An 11,577-nucleotide genomic window follows, 5' to 3' on the forward strand; every position below is an offset into this window, starting at 1 on the left:
CAGAGTACTGGAGCCCGAAATGAAAAAGCTCTATAGCCCGCAGACGTTTTTTGGGCTTTGGGAATCACTAATAAGCCACTAATAATTTACTAGGATAATTCTGGAAAATCCCATATCTGCTTATTGTTTTAATAGTGTTTTGGTGAGATTGTAAAGTCATACCTGAAAGTTGGATGACTGCGGTGAACGCCAGTGTCTCAGAGAGAAGCCGATGGAGGAGCCAAGATCACAGATGCCTTTTTGACAGCTGCTGCAGGAGGAGGTCCCATAATCCACTGAAGTCTCCGGTAAGAGCTGACTTAATACCACACTTTTCCCACCCAAAAACATGCTGGTTGGCGTAGAGAAGCATGTTGGCTTGGCCGCTCTGTGTTAAAGCTTCACAACAAAGAAACACCGGCTGTGTCCTGTTGCTAAAGGCAGCTGCAATCCACCAACAGCATTCTTCTTTGATGTCTCCATTATTAATTGAACAAATTGCAAAAGATTCAGCCATACAGATGTCCAAAATACTGTGTAATTATGCGATGAAAGCAGACAACTTTTAGCTGTGTTGGTGCTGGGCTAACATGTCATCATTCCGCCACGTTTTCAACAAGAAATTGCGGGAAATTTAAAATAGCAATTTAGTAAACTAAAGCGGCCGTATTGTCATGTGTTGCAATGTTAATATTTCATCATTGATATATAAACTATCAGACTGCGTGGTCGCTAGTAGTGGCTTTCAGTAGGACTTTAACATTGCTGTATGAATACTTTTGACCCAGCACATTGGGTCACATTTTCAGTAGACACATAATAAAGTCATAAAGGAACCTCTCTACACAAATATTTGTAACGCTGCAACTTCCTCTTACTTGACTGTGCTTTAAAGCTAAAAGTCTTCACACCTTTTGTGGGCGGCTGTTAGAAAGCTGCTGAAACTGTTAAGAAGAAAATAATCTTTCAAAATACTCCTAACATCTCAGTTTGAATATAAACTTTGTTTGTGTGCAACAACAATGCATCCTTTTATAAAAGTACGTGTCGTCTGAAGGAGGCAAACTGTTGTGAAGTTTACAGGAAATGAAGCAAGTTAGAAGATGCCTGTCATGTGTAAAAGGGGAAGTGGTGCTTTTTAGCGGTGACACGTGTTCACTTTATGGTCAGAGTTCCACTCTCACTGTGACCCTGCAATACTTGACAAAATAAATAAAAGCGTCAATAATCAGGGCCGAGATGCAGAAATATTAAAGGTGCTTTGTTTGTTTGGAGTTGTGTGCTCATGTCAGTGTTGTCCTTTTGATTCACTTTGCAAAATTCGCTCCATTTTGTCCACTAAAGACGCCGAGATCATTATCCATGCGTTTGTTACGTTTCGTCTCGATTACTGTAACGTATTATTTTCGGGTCTCCCCATGTCTAGCATTAAAAGATTACAGTTGGTACAAAATGCGGCTGCTAGACTTTTGACAAGAACAAGAAAGTTTGATCATATTACGCCTGTACTGTATATACCTTTATATACATATATACATACATATATACCTATACTGTATATACCTTTATATACATATATACATACATATATACCTATACTGTATATACCTTTATATACATCTATACATACATATATACCTGTACTGTATATACCGTTATATACATATATACATACATATATACCTATACTGTATATACCTTTATATACATCTATACATACATATATACCTATACTGTATATACCTTTATATACATATATACATACATATACACCTGTACTGTATATACCTTTATATACATATATACATACATATATACCTATACTGTATATACCTTTATATACATATATACATACATATATAACTACACTGTATATACCTTTATATACATATATACCTTTACTGCATATACCTTTTTATACATATATACATACATATATACCTACACTGTATATACCTTTATATACATATATACATACATATATACCTATACTGTATATACCTTTACATACATATATACTTATACTGTATATACATATATACATACATATATAACTATACTGTATATACCTTTATATACATATATACATACATATATACCTATACTGTATATACCTTTATATACATATATACATACATATATACGTATACTGTATATACCTTTATATACATATATACATACATATATACCTATACTGGCTCACCTGCACTGGCTTCCTGTGCACTTAAGATGTGACTTTAAGGTTTTACTACTTAGGTATAAAATACTACACGGTCTAGCTCCATCCTATCTTGCCGATTGTATTGTACCATATGTCCCGGCAAGAAATCTGCGTTCAGAAGACTCCGGCTTATTAGTGATTCCTGAAGCCCGAAAAAAGTCTGCGGGCTATAGAGCGTTTTCTATTGGGGCTCCAGTACTCTGGAATGCCCTCCCGGTAACAGTTCGAGATGCTACCTCAGTAGAAGCATTTAAGTCTCACCTTAAAACTCATCTGTATACTCTAGCCTTTAAATAGACCTCCTTTTTTTAGACCAGTTGATCTGCCGCTTCTTTTCTTTCTCCTATGTCCCCCCCCTCCCTTGTGGAGGGGGTCCGGTCCGATGACCATGGATGAAGTACTGGCTGTCCAGAGTCGAGACCCAGGATGGACCGCTCGCCTGTGTATCGGTTGGGGACATCTCTACGCTGCTGATCCGCCTCCGCTTGAGATGGTTTCCTGTGGACGGGACTCTCGCTGCTGTCTTGGATCCGCTTGAACTGAACTCTCGCGGCTGTGTTGGAGCCACTATGGATTGAACTTTCACAGTATCATGTTAGACCCGCTCCACATCCATTGCTTTCGGTCCCCTGGGGGGGGGGGTTGCCCACATCTGAGGTCCTCTCCAAGGTTTCTCATAGTCAGCATTGTCACTGGCGTCCCACTGGATGTGAATTCTCCCTGCCCACTGGGTGTGAGTTTTCCTTGCCCTTTTGTGGGTTCTTCCGAGGATTTTGTAGTCGTAATGATTTGTGCAGTCCTTTGAGACATTTGTGATTTGGGGTTTATATAAATAAACATTGATTGATTGATTGATTGATTGATTCATATCCGAGTTGATGAAAAGGTAACGTTCGGTTGGCGTGTCAATGTTTGGGCGTCTGACGATTGGATTCCGATTCCTAGGGGGTGACTAAATGTACAAAACCCAAAACCAGTGAAGGAGAAAAAAATAGAAGACTAAAATAAAATTTAAAAAAAATCGGTCTTAGCCTGGGCCCTGGAGAGGGGGTGCGGACTGAGGCAAAGGGAAAAAAACAACTCATAGCCATAGAACACATGAGGGAAACATCAAACATCAAAGAACACAGAGGACATCAAAGACATTAAAGCAGCAGATACAAGCAGACACTTCTACATACAGCTATGAATAAAAAGTAAAAGAAACATATCCACTGTGGTGGCCTCTGCGATGTTCCACGCCATCCTCCGCTGGGGTGGAGGGAGCATGGCCAGAGACAGGAGCAGACCCAACAAAGCAACCAAGAGAGCCGACTCCACTCTCCAGTGTCCAGTCCGCATGGATGAGCGAGGATACGTCCAAGGAGACTGAGGTGTCCGACACCTGCTCACCCAGTCAAGACACCGCCAAGCCTCTCCGTCCCAGAGCTCAGTGCTAGCTCCGCAGTCCTGTCCCCTCATCCGCATCTCCTCCAGTCCCTCCAAACAGACTCCGGTGTAGCAGAGACCCTGCAGCTGGTCTCCATGGCCAAAAGGCTCCCGGGAGGCAGATCCAGAAGTCCACAAAAAAAGCACCACAGAGGTCACGAAAGTGCCACCCCTTGTCACACAGTCCCAAAGGGTCCCGGACCAGAAGGCAAAAAAATATAATAAGACATGAAAACAAGAGGGAAACACAAAAGGATGACACAAGAGCACAGAGCTCCTGCCTACAGCAGCCACTACAGCAGCGCCATCTTGGGAAAAAAAAAAATCTTGTCTTTGCAGTCTATTCAAATGAATATAAGTTGAAAAGGATTTGTTGTATTCTGCTTTTATTGAGCATTTACACAAGGTTCCAACTTGACTGGTTTTGGGTTGTGTACTACCTACTACAAAGTATGAAGTCCAGTGTGTGATGTTTTCCAAGTGCAGCTGCAGTGTATTCATCAGAGCAGTGACATTGTTTGAAAGTTCTGCTTCCACAGTTGAACATGCACGTCAGGACTGATGGATGAGCAGTTAGCGGGAAATGAAAGTAGTTTTAGACATCTTTGCTCCTTACACTCAGATAAACTTGGACTTAAACACGGCGCAAGTTCAACGGAATTTCAGTTTTTGTGTCGGCTTGAATGTGAGTCTGTCTTTTCCATTCTGTAACCACAAGGTTGTTTTTTGGGGGAACAACAGCAGTCTAGCTGGGGTTTTGAGGTTTTTGAATCTCCTTTTTATATTTCCATCCGCGTCCTACCATGCAACCCCCCCCCCCCCCCCCCCTTTTCACCCCTCACTTCACTCCTCCAAGCACATCTCTGGTTTTCGTGGCCAAAAAAAACCTTTCCCCCGGAATTAAATGTCAATTTGAATGGAGTGAAATTAATGCCAAAATTCCACAAACACACAAAAAAAAGTTTTTACTCACACCCGATGATTAATAAGTAAAAAAACAACAATATTCTCCAAAAAAAACCCACTTCGCAAGTATAGAAAGAAAACTTTGGGCAGTAATATTGCACGCAGGTGGTGCTGCTGAGTCAACGAAAGGCCGTCAGATCTACTGTTGTTTGCGCATGGTGCCGTCCGCTAAAAATAACTAAACAGATGCAGAGTTGGGAGTAAAATGGCCGACAAAACAGTGAGGACACAAGCTCAACCTGAAGTTTGAATGAATTTGACCTTTGCAAGCTCATTATACTATTGGCTAAGTTTTATATCAATAAATGTAAGTTTCTCAATACCCGGCCTGTTTTTTTTGTGCCTTTAACAAAGAATTCAGAAATCTACGTTAAAACTCTACCTCTAACAACCAAAAAGCTGTGAAAACGATGATGTTGTGTTCCAAATTAAAATTATTTACTGAGATTGAGTAAGCCTATGACTTTGCACTTTGTTTTATATATATATATATATATATATATATATTTATGTGTGTATGTGTATATATATGTGTGTATACATACATGTATATATACATACATATGTGTATATATATATTTATATATATATATGTATGTATGTATGTGTATATGTATATATATATATATATATATATATATATATATTTGAATACGAATCGAATCGAATACGTTGTGCAATTCAGAGTCGATTCTCATTAAAAAAAAATATATATGAATATATATATATTTTTTTCATCAATCCAACAAAGCACTACACAACAATACCATAACAATGCAATCCAATTCCAAAAGCAAAGCTGAGCCAGCAACACTCAGAACTGCAATAAACAGAGCAATTGAGAGGAGACACAAACACCACACAGAACAAAACAAAAGTAGTGAATATTATCAACAACAGTATCAATATTAGTTATAATTTCAGCATAGCAGTGATTAAAAATCCCTCATTGACATTATCATTAGACATTTATAAAAATAAACAAAAAGAACAATAGTGTCACAGTGGCTTACACTTGCATGGCATCTCATAAGCTGGACAACACACTGTGTCCAATGTTTGCACAAAGATAAAATAAGTCTGATTTTTGGTTCCTTCAATAGTTCAAACAAATTTACATTATTGCAATCAGTTGATAAAACATTGTCCTTTACAATTATAAAAGCTTTTTACAAAAAATCTACTACTCTGCTAGCATGTCAGCAGACTGGGGTAGATCCTGCTGAAATCTGTGTATTGAATGAATACACAATCCTTTTGAATAGGGAAAAATATCGTTTTTGAATCGAGAATCGCGTTGAATCGAAAAAATCGATATATTATCGAATCGCAACCCCAAGAATCGATATTGAATCGAATCGTGGGACACCCAAAGATTCGCAGCCCTATTATACATATATATATATATATATATACATATATATATATATATGTAGGTGTGGGAAAAATCACAAGACTACTTCATCTCTACAGAAGTGTTTCATGAGGGGTTCCCTCAATCATCAGGAGATTTTAATGGAAGCATTCACATACAATGGTTTATATAGGGCACAGAGTGGGTGGGTACAGGCAGGCGTAGGGTGTGGTGATTGGCTCATGTGTTACCTAGGAGGTGTTTCCGTCTGTGGCGGCATGTTGAAATGATTTCACTGCGCTTGTTGAGAGATGACAGGTCAGGGTGATATATAATAAACAGTTTCTCTTTTAAGCATAGGTTGCATCTTTTATTACCACTGTTGTAAGGTGTGCTGGATGCAAGAATTTGCCATGTTATTGAATAATCAACATTATTGTCTTTGAGGTTCCAAATGTGTTTGCTGAGTTCTGTAGAATTCCGCAAAGTCTGGTTTCTAAAGGAGGCGTTGTGATTATTCCATCTTGTTCTGAACGCTCCTTCGGTTAATCCCACTTCAATACAAAAGTATTGAAGTGGGAATAGCAAACATCCTGTTAATTTTAGCCGGGGGGTGTCAGTGTATGAAATATGGGTCTAACTGAGACATTCATAGTGGTTTTTGTTTCATGTTTCTGCAACATTCCTACTGGAAGTTGCAGACAGTTTTGTCTGTTTTTTCTTCCTAGGGGGCGCTAGAGCGCAATTTTGAGTTTTGGGATTTGGTTTTTTGATTAGATTGCAATTTTTGCCAGTCCTGGTGTGTGAGTCAAATTTGGCGAGTTTTGAAGCATGTTAAGGGGGTCAAATTACAGCTCAAAGAGGCGGCGGTATAATAAATAATAATAATAAAACCTTAGAAATTCAATAGGGTCCTCTGTCCCAAAGGGACATCGGTCCCTAATTATTAATTTGACATAGTGTCACATTGGGGCGGCATAGCTCGGTTGGTAGAGCGGCCGTGCCAGCAACTTGAGGGTTGCAGGTTCGATTCCCGCTTCCGCCATCCTAGTCACTGCCGTTGTGTCCTTGGGCAAGACACTTTACCCACCTGCTCCCAGTGCCACCCACACTGGTTTAAATGTAACTTAGATATTGGGTTTCACTATGTAAAGCGCTTTGAGTCACTAGAGAAAAGCGCTATATAAATATAATTCAATTCAATTCAATTTACATGTTCACACGGAAGGATGAATAAAATGCAATAGTAAAATACACTTGAAAAAAAAGTGCAGAATATATCACCTAAAATATGAAAATGTAATAAATTAATAAAACAAGGATAAAACAAGAAATTAAATAAAAAATATTTAACGTCATAAGATTCCATAAAAATAAAGATAAAGGTCCAGGGCCTGTTTAAAAATGGGCACCGTTTTTCAAGTTCCATCTGGTTGTGGTTGGCGTGGAGACAACACCCACAAACAACAACAATCTAAAATAGGGAGTTTTTAGAACAATAATAGCATCCCTTCACTTCCCAGGAGGACTGCCCATGTTTTGATTAGTGACTACAGAGCGGAAAATCCCGACCTTCTTTTTTGCCAAAATATTCTTAGAATCTTTATGGCTTAGTCGGGCTCCCTCGGGTATTTGGTCGATACATTTGATGTATTTCTTTATTCATGGGAGAGGCCGCCAAGCGCTGAAACCTTTTGTGCTCTTCAGTTCAAAGAAAATGATTTTTTTTCCTCCTCTCGCAAACCCGCGGCCGAGTTTCCTTAAAAGGTCTTTTGGCAGCACGTTTTGTCAAGATCGGTGCGCTCCATCCTGGCTTATCTGGACACACGGCAGAATGTTCCTGGCACTTTTTTATCTGGGGCTGCCGCGTTATCTCCCAAAGTGTCTGGAAAAAGTAGAAGGAATGCACAGTTTGGAACATTGACGGGAGAAGAATCTCTTCGAGGTTTGCTTGGGTTTTTAAGGCTCGGTCTTCTCAGCGCAGGAAGTATTGAGGGTCTGCAGAGTGTCCGGTCAGCAAAGTCTCTCTGCTCAACACTTTCCAGGAACTCTAGTCAACTCTGTCTTCATTTTCCCATTTAGACTTCATCGTGTGCAAATATTACCAGTTTGTGATCAAACACTTTCATTAAAATGCTTCTGAGTAGACCCATATGTTTTTTTCAATGCCGATTCGTACGTGAAGTACTAGAGTGGAACGTGAAGTACTAGAGTGGAGCCTCCATTTACAAACTGGTTCTTTAACAAGGTGTGCAAACCGATAAGTTTGTATAGCAAAGCAGTGTTCCCCATAAGAAACATACACACATGAATAATTGGCTGCAGCCTCAACAAAAGTCCCTATTCTAGTTTTTAAAAAACTGCAAACTTTGAAGACATGGTCCACATAAGAGCCGCATGTGGCTCTAGAACCGTTGCTGACACCCGTGTCGCATTCGTGATGCGGGATTTAGTTCTCCCCAGGGATGCAAAGGACACTCTGGATGACAACATAAAGGTAAAATGATTTAATACTCAGACACAGTACAAAACGTGCAGAAAAAAAATAAAGAAACGCGTGCCGAATGCACGGGAGGCTAATGCTAAAACTTAGCATGGATTCAGGAAACACTACAGCGGTGTGCCCGAACGCACAGGAAGCTAAGGCTAACATTTAGCACAGATTCAGGAATCAGAAACATGAACGCGATTGTTGCTTACCGCAAAACAACGGACCCAGGCCGACTGACGGGAGAGGGCAGGCTTAAATAACGAAAGTAACTATAACACAGGTGTGCGTCCAGAAACAAGTGGCAGGTAAAACTAATAAGTAACTATGGTGACAGAACAAACAAGGAAGTGCAACTAGGAACTAAGTAAAACATTAGCAGAACATGATATAAAAAAGATTCAACACCTGAACATAGTAAGATCCGGGCAGGAGATCATAACAACCTGGCCTAAAAAAAAATTTTTTTTAAATTGATCATTAAAAATTGTAATTTTTAATCGTTTTTTTAAAATCGGGATGAATAACAACCGTGATTAAGATGTGAAGAAGTGAACATTTCAACCCCAACCATCCATCCATCCATTTTCCTACCGCTTGTCCCTTTTGGGGTTTCAACCAATTCAGACCATTCAAGCGTTTTACCTTTTTTAATTTTTTTTATTTCCACTTTTCCAGAAATTCCCAATTTTTTCTGAAATTCCCATTTTTCATTTGATTCAAACTGTTCCAACTTCAAAATATTCAGCCTGCTCAGGAATGATGTGCTCTACTTCAACAATTCTACAAAAAAAATCCAGAATTTACCATAATTTCCTCCATCCATCCATCCATTTTCTACCGCTTATTCCCTTTCGGGGTGGCGGGGGGCGCTGGCGCCTATCTCAGCTACAATCGGGCGGAAGGCAGGGTACACCCTGGACAAGTCGCCACCTCATCGCAGGGCCAACACAGATAGACAACATTCACACTCACATATTTCCTATTTTATTTAATTTTATTTTTTCCAATTTTTTTTTTGCATTTTTCCCATTCAAAATAAATTGGCCATTTTTCAACCTTCCACAATTCCCTCATTCAACAAATTCCACCATTCTGGAAATTCAAACTAACCTTTTTCCAAGTTAGAAAAAATTCCCGACTTTCCCTAAATTCCCTAATAGCATTTACGACTTCAACATTTCTTGCCCGATTTCAACAATTCTGACACCAAGCAATTCAGCTCATTCATGACATTCACCTTCCTAATCATTTTCCGAAAATCCCGCTTTTCCCCAAAATTCCCAAATTTCCAGGAAGTTCCCATTTCGAAATGAATGGGACATTTTTCCAAGTTGCACAATTCCCACATTTTTCCACCTGTTCAAACCATTCCAGCATCAACACATTCCACTCATCCTGGACATTCAAACCTTACTTGCCACCCTTGACACCTCCGAATTTTCAAATATTTCTAATATATATATATATATATATATATATGTATATATTAGGGGTGGGCAAATTAATGCGTTAATTACGAGTTAACTCATCAATCTATTAACGCCGACAATTATTTTATCGCACATTTGCGTATGTTGTTTACATGCTTTTATTTTGTTAACGCCTTTTCTTAACAAGATGGCGTCGCCCGGCGTCGAAGGGCTCTTGGTAAAGATGGAACATTTGGCAAAAATAGCGGACAATTCTGCAAATGTCCTGGCTGGCTTACAGCGTGGTCACTCCGGGATCACTTACGACCGCCAGACAATTCTGAATGTGGATAGATCGGGCCGTTTTGGACTGAATGAGGCGTGCTTGCTAGAGCGGCTAGCTAGCATGGGAATACTTTGCCGGCTACATCCAGCGGCCTGTGAAGCAGCGGAGTATATGTGTTGTCTGTCTATTTATGAATAATGCAGACCAGGAGTGTTGGCTGACTTCTTAACGTTTACTTTCAAAGCGTGCATATCACAACATACAAGACGACGTCATGGCGACACAACCTATACATGCTCCTCACTCCTGTTGCATGCTGGGTAGGGTAGCTCTTTTTTCCCTGGCTCATAACATCACAATATAGTACCATGTATATGATGCCTTCAGTTTATCAAAGCACCAAGCAAACAATCGGAAAATTCCCATCATATCAATTCCTAGATATGGTCATAATTATTTTAAGTGCACTACGCAGAATAAACACAACATTATTAATATTGCTACTACGGATAATTTGATCCAAAATTCCCTAAAACAGCCCACTACCTATAATATAGGTTTTTTAAACATAAGATCCCTGATAAAAAAAATGTTTCTGCTGTTACCTCAGAAATTGCCTGTTCAGATGTTATGATTGTGGCTCAGAGATTTGTATGTAGATTATATTTATTTTCCATAACAAACAGGATAACTTAAATACCCTGGCAGTGGCAATAAGCTTAAATGTTTGTATTTACATTTTTGGAGTTGATTTTCATCAAATATGCTATTTAACTGCTACTGTTTAACAAGGACTGATTTAAATTGTGTTTGCACAACAAATGTTTTGGCGCTTTTGTTCATGTGGGAGAATATTCCAATAAAGGTGCACTACACACTACTTTTGAATTCATTATTGGGCTTTGCGTATACAATGCAGTTAATCGCGATTAATCGGAGAAATAGTGTGATTACCTTTGATTAAAATTTTTAATCGTTGCCCAGCCCTAATATATATATATATATATATATATATATAATCCGTTCATGAATGAGTATACCCATTCGGCCACCATGTTCTTTAATCCTGTACACTGTTTGTTTGTCTAATCTTGAACGGGTTTGTGCTGAAAACCAAGTTTTGTTGTATTTATGCAATGACAAAAAAGACATAGTGTATATATCTATTTTGGCCCGCAGGCCAGAGTTTGACACCCATGCTTTAGATCGTGATGTATACACAAATGGCTCAGCGAATTAACGAATGTATTTTTATAATTTGGAGTAAAAAGCCATCAAGTACGTGTCAGGATAAGAACGTTCCTTCATTGAGAGCTGACAGCAAGGGTGTGTGTGTGTGTTTGCTGTGAAAAGGAAGCCCACAGCAGGGAAGGAGGATGTCCTCTCTCCTCCTCTCTGTCGCCTGCCGCTGACGACTGCTGGCAGCCTTTTAGCTCGCCGCTT

This window comes from Nerophis ophidion, linkage group LG25 (assembly GCF_033978795.1).
Source record: "Nerophis ophidion isolate RoL-2023_Sa linkage group LG25, RoL_Noph_v1.0, whole genome shotgun sequence".
Taxonomy (NCBI): Eukaryota; Metazoa; Chordata; class Actinopteri; order Syngnathiformes; family Syngnathidae; genus Nerophis; species Nerophis ophidion.